The sequence below is a fragment of the Cervus canadensis genome, chromosome 18 (assembly GCF_019320065.1).
Source record: "Cervus canadensis isolate Bull #8, Minnesota chromosome 18, ASM1932006v1, whole genome shotgun sequence".
Taxonomy (NCBI): domain Eukaryota; kingdom Metazoa; phylum Chordata; class Mammalia; order Artiodactyla; family Cervidae; genus Cervus; species Cervus canadensis.
This window is the reverse complement of record NC_057403.1, coordinates 27,303,320-27,318,692: the sequence shown is the minus strand read 5'-3', so window position 1 is coordinate 27,318,692 and position 15,373 is coordinate 27,303,320. Positions and strand designations below refer to the sequence as shown.

Genomic DNA, 15,373 nt, shown 5'->3' with positions numbered 1-15,373 from the left:
CTTTACTGTTGGGCTTTGGTATTAGTGTCATGTTTGCCGTGTAGAATGAGTCAGAAAATGTTTACTCCTACACTCTGAGAGTTTATATAACACTGGTAAAGTATCATCCTTACATGTTTGATAAAATTCATCTGAATCTGCAATTTTCATCAACAAAAGAAGTTTATAGTCACTTATTATCCTTTTAATTATCTGTCAAAACCGTAGTGAAGCTCCCTTCTTTATTCCTCATACTGGCCATTTGATTTTTTCCCTTTTTATTTCTTGATCCAACTTGCTGGAGTTTTACCAATTTTATTAATATTTTTAAAATCCACTTTGTTAATTTTCTCTAAGGTATACTTTCTATTTCTACTCCTTTATTATTTATTTCTACTTTGTATTTAATTTGTTCTCCTTTTCTCTAATCTTAGAATTGAAAATTAAATCCTTGTTTTTAAAGCTCACTTCCTTTTTCATATGAGCAGTTAAATCAGTAACATTCCCTTAAGTACTGCCTGGGCTGCCTCCCACAAGTTTTAATTTGGTGTGCTTCAATTAAAAATGTTTTCCTGACATTGTCTGGAGTTCTTTCTCTCTTGTCATTGACCAAATAAATTGAGGCTCACAAAATTGAACTCTAAGCTTTAGTCTCAGTTCAGTTCAGTTGCTCAGTCGTGTCCGACTCTCTGCAACCCCATGGACTGCAGCACGCCAGGCTTCCCTGTCCATTACCAACTCCCAGAGCTTGCTCAAACTCTTGTCCATCAAGTCGGTGATGCCATCCAAATATCTCATCCTCATCCTTCCCCTCCTGCCTTCAATCTTTCCCAGCATCAGGGTCTTTTCACATGAGTCAGTTCTTCACGTCAGGTGGCCAAAGTATCGGAATTTCAGCTTCAGCATCAGTCCTTCCAATGAATATTCAGGACATTTCCTTTAGAATTGACTGGCTAGATCTCCTAGCAGTCCAAGGGACTCTCAAGAGTCCTCTCCAACACCACAGTTCAAAAGCATCAATTCTTCTGCGCTCAACTTTCTTTATAGTCCAGCTCTCATATCCATACATTACTACTGGAAAAACCATAGCTTTGACTAGGTGGACCTTTGTTGGCAAAGTAGTGTCTCTGCTTTTTAATATGCTGTCTAGGTTGGTTATAGCTTTCCTTCCAAGGAGCAAGCATCTTTTAATTTCATGGCTGCAGTTACCATCTCCAGTTATCTTGGAGTCCCAAAATATGAAGTCTGTCACTGTTTCCATTGCTTCCCCATCTACTTGCCATGAAGTGATGGGACTGGATGCCATGATCTTAGTTTTTTGACTGTTGAGTTTTAAGCCAGTTTTTTCACTCTCCTCTTTCACCTTTGTCAAAAGGTGCTTTAGTTGTTCTTCACTTTCTGCATAAGGGTGGTGTCATCTGCATATATGAAGTTATTGATATTTTCCCCAGCAATCTTGATTCCAGCTTGTGCTTCATCCAGTCCAGCATTTCTCTTGATGTACTAAAGCTCAACATTCAGAAAACTAAGATAATGGCATCCAGTCCCACCACTTCATGGCAAATAGATAGGGAAACAGTGGAAACAGGGGCTGACTTTACTTTAGGGGGCTCCAAAATCACTGCAGATGGTGATTGCAGCCATGAAATTAAAAGACTCTTACTCCTTGGAAGGAAAGTTATGACTAACCTAGACAGCATATTAAAAAACAGAGACATTACTTTGTCAACAAAGGTACATCTAGTCAAGGCTATGATTTTTCCAGTAGTCATGTATGAATGTGAGAGTTGGACTATAAAGAAAGTTGAGTGCAGAAGAATTGATGCTTTTGAACTGTGGTGTTGGAGAAGACTCTTGAGAGTCCCTTGGACTGCAAAGAGATCCAACCAGTCCATCCTAAGGGAGATCAGTCCTGGGTGTTCATTGGAAGGACTGATGCTGAAGCTGAAACTCCAGTATTTTGGCCACCTGATTCGAAGAGCGGACTCATGTGAAAAGACCCTGATGCTGGGAAAGATTGAGGGCAGGAGGAGAAGGGGACAACAGAGGATGAGATGGTTGGATGGCATCACCAACTCAATGGACATGAGTTTGAGTAAACTCCGGGAGTTGATGATGGACGGGGAGGCCTGGCGTGCTGTGCATGGGTTTACAAAGAGTCGAACACGGCTGAGAGACTGAACTGAACTGAACTCTGCACATAAGTTAAATAAGCAGGATGACAATATACAGCCTTGACGTACTGCTTTCTCAATTTGGAACCAGTCTGTTGTTCCATGTCCAGATCTAATTGTTGCTTCTTGACCTGCATGCCTTAGTCTGTGTATATTCAAAAGCAAACATATTAGTTCCCAGCTAATAGGAGGACACTTTATCAGACTGACACTGTAGTATTGTGCGTCTATTTGATTCTGCAGCTTTGGAGAACATTTAAGTAAGGTCACTAAAGATTTCTGTCATTTGCATACTACATTTCCTGGAAATTTGGGTGTGTACCTTTAAGAGAAATGAGAGCCCCTCCAGATCCCAATTTCTGACAATCATTTCCAGCACCCCGCCTTTCCCCTGGCGCATGCCCAGTAGCCTGTGGTGGGCGTGTCTCCCCAGGTCCGCGGCCTGCTGCGAACTACATTACCCAGAGGCCTGGGCACAGCGGGGCTGTGGCTCGGGACCAATGAAGGCCTTAGAGAGATGGCTTTCCATGCTCATAAAATATATCTGGAGGGGACTTCCAGCGTTTTTTTATCTGCGGTAGTTTTGGTTGATCTTCATTCTGTTCGCCTGATATGATTCTTGAGTATATGGTTACTGGTCAGTTCAGTCGCTCAGTCGTGTCCAACTCTTTGCAACCCCTCGAACCACAGCATGCCAGGCCTCCCTGTCCATCATCAACTTCTGGAGTCCACCCAAACTCATGTCCATTGAGTCGGTGATGCCATCCAACCATCTCATCCTCTGTCGTCCCCTTCTCCTTCTACCCTCAATCTTTCCTAACATCAGGGTCTTTTCAAATGAGTCAGTTCTTCGCATCAGGTGGCCAAAGTACTGGAGTTTCAGCTTCCACATCAGTCCTTCCAATGAGCACCCAGGACTGATCTGCCTTAGCATGGACTGGTTGGATCTCCTTGCAGTCCAAGGGACTCTCAAGAGTCTTCTCCAACACCACACTTCAAAAGCATCAATTCTTTGGCACTCCACAGTCGAACTCTCACATCCATACATGACCACTGGAAAAATCATAGCCTTGACTAGCTGGACTTTTGTTGGCAAAGTAATGTCTCTGCTTTTTAATATACTGTCTAGGTTAGTCATAACTTTCCTTCCAAGGAGTAAGCGTCTTTTAATTTCATGGCTGCAATCACCATCTGCAGTGATTTTGGAGCCCAAAAAAATAAAGTCTGACACTGTTTCCCCATCTATTTCCCATGAAGTGATGGGACCAGATGCCATGATCTTAGTTTTCTTAATGTTGAGCTTTAAGCCAACTTTTTCCCTCTGCTCTTTCACTTTCATCAAGAGGCTTTTTAGTTCCTCTTCACTTTCTGCCATAAGGGTGGTGTCATCTGCATATCTAAGGTTATTGATATTTCTCCTGGCAATCTTGATCCCAGCTTGTGCTTCCTCCAGCCCAGCATTTCTCATGATGTACTCTGCATATAAGTTAAATAAGCAGGGTGACAATATACAGCCTTGACGTACTCCTTTTTCTATTTGGAACCAGTCTGTTTTTCCATGTCCAGTTCTAACTTTTGCTTCCTGACCTGCATACAGGTTTCTCAAGAGGCAGGTCAAGTAGCCTGGTATTCCCATCTCTTGAAGAATTTTCCACAGTTTATTGTGATCCACACAGTCAAAGGCTTTGGCATAGTCAATAAAGCAGAAATAGATGTTTTTCTGGAACTCTCTTGCTTTTTTGATGATCCAGCGAATGTTGACAATTTAATCTCTGGTTCCTCTGCCTTTTCTAAAACCAGCTTGAACATCGCAAGTTCACAGTTCACGTATTGCTGAAGCCTGGCTTGGAGAATTTTGAGCATTACTTTACTAGAGTGTGAGATGAGTGCAATTGTGTGGTAGTTTGAGCATTCTTTGTGGGCCCAAGATAAGGTGAACTGGAGGCATGAAAGTGAATGTGTCCCTGCTGCTGGAGGTGGTTGGTGAGAGGCTTGGTGAGAGTGCCTCTTGTGGTGGCTGCTTGGCTGAGGCAGAAGGGGATGAGGGTCTGGCTGAGCACCCAGGCCTGGTGACCTGCCCCTCCCTGCTCAGCTCTGCCAATGGGCTTGGCTGGTGGTGGTTTCCCTGATGGAAATCGCATAAACTGCATTCTCCAAATCTTCACCCATGGGAACTGCCACCTCTGAATCCTAAAGACCCGAATGGGTGGTGCCTGCCCCTTCACTTTCAAGTCAGGCAGTTTCTGCAGGACTTGATACGTGGTGGGGGAGGGGGGGTCCCGGGGGCAGGGTTATCCCCCATTTCAGATACTTGGATGTGACTGAAGTGAAATAATGTTACAGGCAGAGGGACCATGGTGTGCAAAGGCTTGGAAGTGCATTTGAGTGAAGTATTTGGGAAACCTGGGGCCAGTCTCCTATCTAGTCTCCTGTCTACAGGAAATAGATTTGGAGTGGTTGGCAGGTTGAGCAGTTAGGGCTTTATCTGAATGGGATGGTAGACATTAGAAGCTTTTGAACCTAGAGCTAGGGCTTTAAAAGGTTCCCAGAGGTGGGAGGGAAGTCCAAAAGAGACGGGACATATGTATACATGTAGCTGATTCACTCCGGTGTACAGCAGAAACTAACACAACATTGTAATGCAATTATACACTAATTAAAAAAAAAAAAAAAAAAGGCTTCCCTGATGGCTTAGATGGTGAAGAGTCTGCCTGCAATGCAGGAGGCCTGGTTCGATCCCTGGGTCAAGATGGGTCAAGGAAATGGCAGCCCTCCCCAGTATTCTTGCCTGGAGATGCCCATGAACAGAGAAGCCTGGCAGGCTACAGTCCATGGGGTTACAAAGAGTTGAGCACCATTGAGCAACTTCACTTTCTTCTTTTTCTTTAAAAAAGAAAAGAAAATGCAACAAAGTACACAGCAAAAATCAGCTCTCATTATAAAAGAAATTAAAATATTTTGGGGGAACCCCATTAAAAAAAAGGTTCCCAAAGGCAGCTTAGGGTAGAGTGGACATGGGGGTGGTAATGAAAATGAAAGTGGGAGATCTTGAGAAAAAGTTGCTAGCCTGTATCCAAGAGTAACCATGAGGTCTGGACCAGAGCAGTAGCCAGAGAGGGGTGTCTGGAGCCCTATACAAAGGTCACAGGATAAAAATCTCTGGAACTGACCAAGCTCCATAGCAACCATTGCCATGAGCCTCTGTATCTAAACCAGCCAATTCCCTGACCCCATACTAGGTAAAATACCTACCCTATTACCCACCTTATAGCATCCTAATCAATCACCTAATGCCACCATTCCAATAGGAATTTTCTCTGTCTTGAGGCTATAAAAATTGGCTGCTAGCCTGCCAAAGGGTTTGGATCACCTTTGAGCTGGCCCACTTTTCTGTGTCTTCCACTCGAATAAACTTTATTCTCCTCTCATTCTGCCTCACATCTGGAAATCCTTTTCCAACTCCCACACAGACCACAAGACTCCTGTCTAGACACAAACAAGAGCCTTTGTGTCTAGGAGCATTTTTACTTGTCCTGGAAAAAAATCTCATCTCTGATCACTGAAACACCAGGGCAAGCTAAGACTCCCCACTCCCCCCGCCCCAGCCTCTGACCTCGGCCTCCTCCATCCTGAAGGGTGCCAGGAGCACATAGAAGCTAAAGGTGGTGCCAACTCAGGAAGTGTGCTTGAGTTCTGGAATCAGGCCAGCCTAAGGCGTGTGTTTGGTGTATGAAGAGTTGGGGAGAGAGGACAGGCCTGTCTGAATTTGCAGGAGATGGTGAGAGGCATTAGCAGTTTCTCTCAAAAAAAAAAAAGGGAAAAGGAAGTAGCTGCTGCTGCTAAGTCGCTTCAGTCGTGTCCGACTCTGTGCGACCCCATAGATGGCAGCCCACCAGGCTCCCCCATCCCTGGGATTCTCCAGGCAAGAACACTGGAGTGGGTTGCCATTTCCTTCTCCAATGCATGAAAGTGAAAAGTGAAAGTGAAGTGACTCAGTCGTGCCCGCCTCTTAGCGATCCCACGGAGTGCAGCCCACCAGGCTCCTTCATCCATGGGATTTTCCAGGCAAGAGTACTGGAGTGGGGTGCCATTGCCTTCTCCGAAAGGAAGTAGAGTTACACTCTTTCTTATAAAACTGGTTTTAATTTAATGTCTGGAGGAAGACGACTGCCTGGCCATCACCTCTCTCTGAGTCCTTTCTGGAAGCTTCCTTTGGTAATCCTGATTTTGTGGCAATTAGTTGACAGTTTTAAATCTAATCCTCTTTATGTTGTAAGGCACACCTGGACTTGCTCATCCCAGACACCCTTTGATTTCTATTCAGCCCACATGTACTCAGGGGAGAGGATCTTGGTGGGTTTGTGGTATAAAGCAGGTATTTGTTCAGGTGGCTCTCATCATTTCACGTGGCCTCGATGAGATTGGCCTGATCGATCACCATCATCTCATGGCAGGCCTTGGTGAGTTTGTAAACCTCTGGCACGGACCCCCCAAATAAGGCCCCTGTGTAATAAAAGTCTCCCTCATCTTCAGGAATATGGGCCTGTGACTGAGGCTGGCATTCAAGGGGGAAGTTTTCTCGACTAAGCTCATAGAAGTAAGAATGCAGGGTGCCAAACAAGGAGGAGAGGATCTCCATGCCCAAGTGATCACTAAACTTCATGTCCACATTTGCACATACAAGGTAATTCACCTCCTCGTAGAAGCGCTGCTCAGTAAAATTTCTGATCACCTCCATGCAGTGCATGGAGATCTCCTGCCAGTTGTCACAGCTCTGGACCTTGAGGATGACAATCTGCCGTCCTTTCTGAAGGGGAATGCGAGGAAAGTAGTCTGGCCAGTCAGTGAAGATATAGTAGTTCACCCTGTGTCCCACCATGAAGTACTTCTCTGCTGTCTTCAGGAATAGCTTCAGGTGGAAAATGTATTTTTTTACAACAAACACAGTTAATCCAATGGTGATATTCTGAAGCTGGAACTGTTCATTCAGGATGTCGGTGTTGAAAGTCCTGTCTCAGATGATGGGAGCCAGCCAGGGGGTCACAGGAAGGACATCTTTCCTAGGGGGTGTTAGTACATCTGGCTGGAGATTCAACATGCTTGATAATCTTGCACCTTGATCACCATGGGTTTTTCTAAGAACCTTGCTTCCCCAGGTTAGGATGCTTTCCAACTTCTGGCTTCTTGGATTCAGGTAACAATAGCCAAAGAAGGCCAAGGCAAGAGGTATTAAAAGAAGAAAGTTCATTCGATAAAGTAAGTAACATATTGGGTTCTTTAACAATGTCTTGACAAGCCAGGCCATACCTCCACTTCGGACTGTTAAAACCAGGATCACCTAGATGCTGCTAAGAACCTGCCCCTTCTCACTCTTCCACTCACAGCAGTCTCTCCTGGGCACAGGAAGGCAGGATGCATGGACCACAAGGTGCTTATGTTGCCTGGTCCTCTTGAGATTCTACCTGCCAGGGGCCCCTGGGAGTTGGGTGTTTAGGACCACCAAGCTGAGTAAGACTTCTGGATTGGCAGAATCTTGATAAATTCAAGTTTGATATAAGATCATGTCAAAGTAACCAGGTGGTAGGATTCGGTCAACTGTCTACTAGAACTTTCAGGCCAGCTTGTAGGAGAGAAGGCAGGGCTCCTGAAACAGGCTCAGGAGACTAGCCGAAGGGCAGCCACTGAGCAGGTCAAGAACAGAGATTGTGATGAAAGCAGGACAGAGCAGCAGCCACCAGAGGACCTGACCAGGACCTCAGAGGGCTTGTGTTCTGGCCTTCTCTTGATACTTACTGACTGTGAGAAATTTACATAAGCATTAATTTCCTGAAAAGTCAATAAAGTTGAGAACAGACTATCTTCAAGGTCACATGCATGCAGTCTGTTGTGGGCCATCATTCAGGAGGCCTCATTTGGTAATTGTAGTGGCACAGATAAAAGATCTTTAGATCAAGGATTGTTTTCCTGTATTACTCTTTATTGTTCTGTCTGTAAGTTGTGTCTGACTCTTTGCAACCCCATGGACTGAAGCACACCAGGCCTCCCTGCCCTTCACTATCTCTCAGAGTTTGCCCAAATTCATGTCCATTGAGCTGGTGATGCCATCCAACCATCTCATCCTCTGTCAACCCCTTCTCCTCCTGCCCTCAATCTTTCTCAGCATCAGGGTCTTTTCCAATGAGTCAACTCTTCATATCAGGTGGCCAAAGTATTGGAGCTTCAGCTTCAGCATCAGTCCTTCCAGTGAATATTCAGGACTGATTTCCTTTAGGATTGACTGGCTTGATCTCCTTGCAGTCCAAGGGACTCTCAAGAGTCTTTTTCAGCACCACAGTTAGAAAGCATCAATTCTTTGGCACTCAGCCTTCTTTATAGTCCAATTCTCACATCCATGCCTGACTACTGGAAAAACCAGAGCTTTGACTATATAGACCTTTGTCAGCAAAGTGATGTCTTTGCTTTTTAATATGCTGTTTAAGTTTGTCATGGCTTTTCTCCCAAGGAGCAAGTGTCTTTTAATTTAATGGCTACAGGCACTGTCCACAGTTATTTTGGAGGCTAAGAAAATAAAATCTGTCACCATTTCCACTTTTTCCCCTTCTATTTGCCATGAAATGATGGGACCAGATGCCATGATCTTAGTTTTTTGAATGCTGAGTCTTAAGCCAGCTTTTTAACTCTGCACTTTCACCCTCATATAGAGGCTCTTTAAGTTCCTCTTCACTTTCTGCCATTAGAGTGGTATCATCTACATATCTGAGGTTGTTGATACTTCTCCCAGCAATCTTGATTCCAAATTGTGATTCATCCAGCCTGGCGTTTTGCATGATGTACTCTGCACATAAGTTAAATAAGCAGGGTGACAATATACAGCCTTGATTTAATCTAATAATCACTCTAATAATCATTTAAAATTACAATGAACATTTACTATGGAGATGTTAGGTCTTGCATTGCAGTTAGGATTATGCTGCTGAAGTTTGTGTACATTATATTGCTGACTCCTTACAGCGATCCTGGGAGGTGGACGCTACATTATCCTCGTGGTCCCGATGGAAAGACAAGCTCAGAGAGGTGGGTGACTAGCCTATGACCACATGACCGGCTGCTAAGTGCTGAAGCCAGCTAAGGAGCCAGACTCCAGGATTGGGTTCTTGGCTACTCTGTGTTCTGATCCTTGGCTTCATTTGTGTATTCTTTGCAGTTTCCTTTTTCTGAGCTCTTGTCTCCATCAAGTGCCTTTGGGTCTCTCCCATATGCTTCCAATAGCAGTTGAGCCAGAGTCCCTAAGATGGTATGGGAACCTGATCCAGTGCCATTTTTGACTCAAGGCTTATCGTGTTGCCAACACACATACTTCGCTCTGCAGTCCTAGGCTGTTCCAAGCATATGTCTCCTCTGAAACATACTCCTGCCAGCCTGCTATGAGACTAACAGTGGGTGTGAAAGTCCCATGGTGGATAGGGATCACCTGCCGTCTGCACCCTGAAGCTGCCTGGTGCTCTTGGGCTATTCTGTGATACCTTGTTTCTGCCTTCCCATAGAAGTAGGCGGCTGGAGCCACGGTTTCTGAAACCTTCTCAGGGTTGTTCTTAGCACTCTAGGAGGAAAAGATGAGTGAATTTTAATAAGTGTCTTTTAAGGGACTGACACATTGCCTTTGTGGTCCAGACCATGACATTTGCCCAGCTGTGCGTAAGAATGTTAGCATAATCTTGAGTGCCATGCCTAGTCATAATGCTGATGTAGTGGCAGACCTGTAGACGACACTGTGATGTTGTGAATGCCAGAAAACTGAACAACGGCTTTGATGAGGAAATGACACTCTCTAGTATCTCTATGTCTGTCTAGTTATGACACTCTCTAGTCATAAGGAGCATGGGCTTCATGTGCTTGTGGGTCTAGCCCTATGTCTGTGGCTTTAGTGACTGTCTTGGAAATATGCTTATCCCAGGGCAGTAGAAGAGGGAATCCATGAGTTTGTTCATCATAGCACTTCCCTGGGAATCCTGGAGGTTAAAGAACATTACAGAATGAAGAGGTAGAGAGGATGGGGCAGTCACCAATGGTATAGAACCAGGGAGAGAGACGCAGTGTAGCTTTTGACCACTTGAGTAGGTCCTGACTGTTAGCAGATCTGCCAGGGCACTAGCCTGAGACCCTCCAGGCTTTCCTGACTCCATGGCCCCACTGGCCCATGTGTCAGGCCCTGGGCTGTAGCCTCCCTGACTCCAGCCTGCTCAACACAAGTACCTGGATCTTGTTCAAGCCATTACCACTGGCCACTTTCATTGTTCAAACACCTGTTTCTTTACCCTACTACCCTTTTTCATGGCTGAATAACACCCCATTTTGTGTGTGTGTATGTGTGTGTGTGTGTGTGTGTGTGACATCTTCTTTATCCATTCATACAGTAATGAGCAGTTTAGGCTGTTTTCATTTGTGGCTACTGTGAATAATGCTGCAACATGAGTAGAGGTTGCTCTTTGAGATCCTATTTTTATTTCCTTTGGATATATACCCAGAAGTAGGGCCTGTTGAAAATGTCCATGAACATCTCTGTTGTATACCAAATGGTCCTTGGTCCAAAATATCCATGCTTAAAAAACATTCCTGGATTCAAATAGCCTGTAATATTTACTCATACTTTTGGTTTACAGGATTAATGCATTAAAAGTTCTATCATGTGTTATTGGTCCAATAATTGTGTTATGGCTGCATTGCCAACCATAATGCTTTTTGCCTTGGTAGCCTAGTTGGTAATGGCACAGGGGAGTAGCTTGAGGGGTTGGGGCTTGAATCTTGCAGAAGAGCAGGATTTATATTAGCTCTGCATATCAAGGAAGGGTCCTAAAGGAAGGGTCCTAAAGTAAGAGAAATGCACAAAGGATGACGCCTCAAGGATGAGATCAACTAATAGAAATGTGAAGTATGTTAATCTGTCACTGAAAATTTGGTTCATGTGACTGGGGCATTCAGTAAGGGTGGAGTTTGAAAGGAAGAGCTTGGTCAAGCCACTGTGTTAAACAAGCAGTGAACACATTGCTGTAAACACGTTACTGAGCTTCTGTCTTAGTCAAGAGGAATGAGAAGAGGTGTGGCTGTACTACCATCTAGTGGTTGGGTGCAATATCTGCCATGAGGGAGATTGTTGTTCAGTTGTTAAGTCCAATGACAATAAACAGCCTTATCGTACTCCTTTCCCAATTTTGAACCAGTTGCCCCAGGTCTGGTTCTAACTGTTGCTTCTTAACCTGCATACAGGTTTCTCAGGAGACAGGTAAGGCGCTATGTATTCCCATCTCTAAGAATTTTCCAGAGTTTGTTGTGATCCACACAGTCAAAGACTTTAGCCTACTTAGTAATACAGAAGTAGATGTTTTTCTGGAACTCTCTTGCTTTTTCTATGATCCAGCAGATATTGGCAATTTGATCTGTGGTTCCTCTGCCTTTTCTAAACCCAGTTTCTACATCTGGAAGTTCTTGGTTCACATACTGCCGAAGCCTAGCCTGAAGGATTTTGAGCATAATGTTGCTAGCATGTGAAATGAGTGCGTTTGTTTGTTAGTTTATACATTCTTTGGTATTTCCTCTCTTTGGGATTGGAATGAAAACTGACCTTTTCCCATCCTGTGGCCACTGCTGGGTTTTCCAAATTTGCTGCCATATTGAGTGCAGCACAATAACAGCATCGTCTTTTAGGGATACTGGGCATCTAACCCTTTACAAATATCCCATCACCCAGAGTTAACAGGGATGTTTTCCTTGAATTGATAGACTAAAGAGGTATGATCTGGTAAACTACAAGAAGCATCTGCTGCTATTTGGAGCTGTTTTAATGAATGTGACTCCAATACTTACCTGCCAACATAGGCAGTATACTCTTTGACATAAGTCTTAGCAACATTTTTTTCTCAGATCTGTTTCCTCAGGCAAGGGAAACAAAAGCAAAAATAAACAAAGGGGACCTAATTAAATTAAAAGCTTTTGTACAGTGAAGGAAACAAAATTGGTGAGAATGTAAATTGGTACAGCCACTATGGAAAACAGTATGGATGTTCCTTTAAAAATAAAAACAGAACTATCATATGATCCAGCAATTCCACTCTTGAGTATATTCTAAGAAAATAAAAACAGCTATTCAAAATGATACATGCACCCCAACGGTCATAACATTATTTACAATAGCCAAGATATGGACAACCAGGCCCATCAGCAGATGAATAGATAAGAAAGACGTACCAATCACACATGACTGAATATCACTCAGCTATAAGGAAGAATAAAATTTTGTCGTTTGGAACATCATGGATGTACCTGAAGAGTATTATACTTAGTGACGTAAGTTAGAGAAAGCCAAACACTGTTTTTGCTAATATGTGGAATATAAAAAATAAAACAAATGAATATAACAAAACAGAAGTGACTTTATAGATTCAGAGAACAAAATAGCGGTTACTGATCTGGAGAGGTTTGTGGGGAGGGGCAAGATAGGGGAAGGGAAATTAAGAGGTACACACTACTAGGTATAAAATACATAGGATAGAATCAAGTTATGTTACAGCACAAGAAATATAACCAGTATTTCATAACTTTAAATGAAGCATGATCTATAAAAATATTGAATCACTCTTTTGTATACCTGAAATTAATATAACTTTGTAAATGAATTACACTTCAATAAATAAATAAATAAAGCTGGCATTATAATCTAGTATTTTAATAATACTGGCTTTTGTATTTGTCTATTCATCATTATAGAGGAACCTTATATTTTTATGTCTTCTAGGTAGTCTTACCTGCTTATGCTTCAGCTTTAAGGACCCCCTTTAGCATTACTCATCCAGCAGATCTAGTGGTAATGAACTTTTTCAGTTTCTCTTTATTTTGGAATGTGTTTACTTCTCATTTTTGAAGGACAGTCTTGCTGGATAGTTTTCTCCTGAGATATTCTCTTGTAATTTTATTAATGATCCCTTGTACAAGAAAATTTTCTTTTGTCTTGCTGCTTTCAAAATTCTGTGTCTTTTACCAACTTAATTATAATGTGTGATTGATTATAATATGCAACAATTGATTATAATGACAGTGTGATTCTCTTTGGGTTTATCCTACTTGGAATATGTTGAGCTTTTTGAATTTGTCCATTAGGATTTCCATCACATTTGGTAAGATTTTAGTCATTATTTCTTCAAATGGGCCCTCTGTCCTTTTCTCGTTTCCTCCTAAGACTTCCATAATGTGTACATGATTCCACTTGACAGTCACATAAGTCCTTAAGGCTCTGTTCACTTAAATTTTTTCTTTTAATTTCTTCTTAAAATTTTTTTAAATTTCTTTTTATAACTCAGACTTATTCATTCCAAATTATCTATCTTCACATTTGCTGATTCTTTATTTCCTTAGAAAGGAGTCTACTATTAAACCATTTGTGAGTTTTTTCAATGCCTTTATTTTTAACTCAAGATTTTGTTTGGGTCTTTTTTTATGCTTTCTTGGTATTCCAATTGTGTGTATATATCATTTAAAAATATATACTTTAGTTTTTTGTGTCTTTCTTTAGCTCTTTTGTTTATTTTTTTTAAATGGTTGTTATAAAGTCTTTTTTCTAGTTAGTCTGATGCCTGTGTTTCTTTAGGGACTGTTTATGGAGATTTAAATTGCTCCTTTGAATGAGCTGTGTTTCCTCATTTTTTTATATATGCCTTGTGATCTTTTGTTGAAAAATGTTAATTTGTAAAAATAGTCACCTCTCTTTGTGTTGGCAGTTTGTCAGGTGTTGAGTAAGACCTCCAATCAGCCTGGTATAAAAATTTAAGGTTTTCTCAGACCTTTTCAAAGCCTGCACCCTCTCTGGGCCTGGCTGCATGCTTTTTGTCTGATTGCTCCATACACATAGCTGCATCTCAATGTCTTAATTTCCCTGAGATTCTGACTCCTGCTTCTTCTTGGGTTCTTATCTATTCTACTGTATCCATCAATTAATAATCTCTTGCCCTAAGTGTTTGCAGGTCTGTGGTCTCTGTGGTTTTCACAAGCCATGTCCACTAATTCCCTATGCTTCCTCTAGCCTTAGGTATTAGCTATGCCATTTCTGACTATATGAGCTCTGAGTTAGGTGACCCAGAAAATAGTCTGTCAGGCAATTCCCAGACAGGTTCAAATGTTGCTTATTTGATCCACTCTACTCTCTGTGAATCACAGAAGGGAACTGGGAACTGACCATCACTTCCTCAAAGTGCATCATGATGTGCTGGGGAGGAGATGGTGTAAGAGTCAGAAGCAGATGGCACAAAACTTCCTACCCCGACCAGGAATCGAACTCTGTGCCCCCTGCAGTGGGAGCACAGAGTCCTAACCATTGAGCCACCAGGGAATTCCCAGAGAGTGACTTCTTCTTGATAGGGCATTCACTTTAGGGCACTAGATCTTTGATTAATATCCAGAGGTCCAAGCAAATTACTTTACCCAATCCCTAATGGTTGATTTGGGCTTCCCGGGTGCCTCAGTGTTAAAGAATCCTCCTGCCAATGCAGGAGACCCAGGAGATGCAGGTTCAATCCCTGGGTTAGGAAGGTGTCCTGGAGGAGGAAATAGCAACCCACTCCAGCATTCTTGCCTGGAGAATTCCATGGATAGAGGAGCCTGGTGGGCTACAACCCATGGGATTGCAAAGAGTCGGACACAACTGAGTGACTAACAGCTTCACTATGACTGCATTACTATTTCTCTCTTCAGTTCCATCTGTTGTCTCATGTTGGAGACCTCTTATATTAGATACATACATATTTATATTTGCTATATCTTCCTAGTAAGTTGACTTTCTAATTATTATGTTATTTTTTGTCTCCACTGCCTGTTACTCTTTCAGTTGTTTCCCCATCTATTTGCCATGAAGTGATGGAATTGGATGCCATGATCTTAGTTTTCTTTCTGAATGTTGAGTTTTAAGCCCACTTTTTCACTGTCCTCTTTCAACTTCATCAAAAGACTCTTTGGTTCTTCTTCACTTTCTGCCATAAGGGTGGTATCATCTGCATGTCTGATGTTATTGATATTTCTCCTGGCAAGCTTGATTCCATGTTGTGCTTCATCCAGTCCAGCATTTTGCATGATGTACTCTGCATGTAAGTTGAATAAGCAGGATGACAATATACAGCCTTGATGTACTCCTTTCCTGATTCGGAATCACTCTGTTGTTCCATGTCCAGTTCTAGCTG

The 15,373-nt window shown here is 42.6% G+C and overlaps 1 pseudogene; it reads right to left on the bottom strand.

Annotated features, from left to right (window-relative positions):
• Positions 1-6,469: 6,469 nt before the first annotated feature.
• Positions 6,470-7,251, bottom strand: LOC122421290 (annotated as a pseudogene).
• Positions 7,252-15,373: the final 8,122 nt, after the last annotated feature.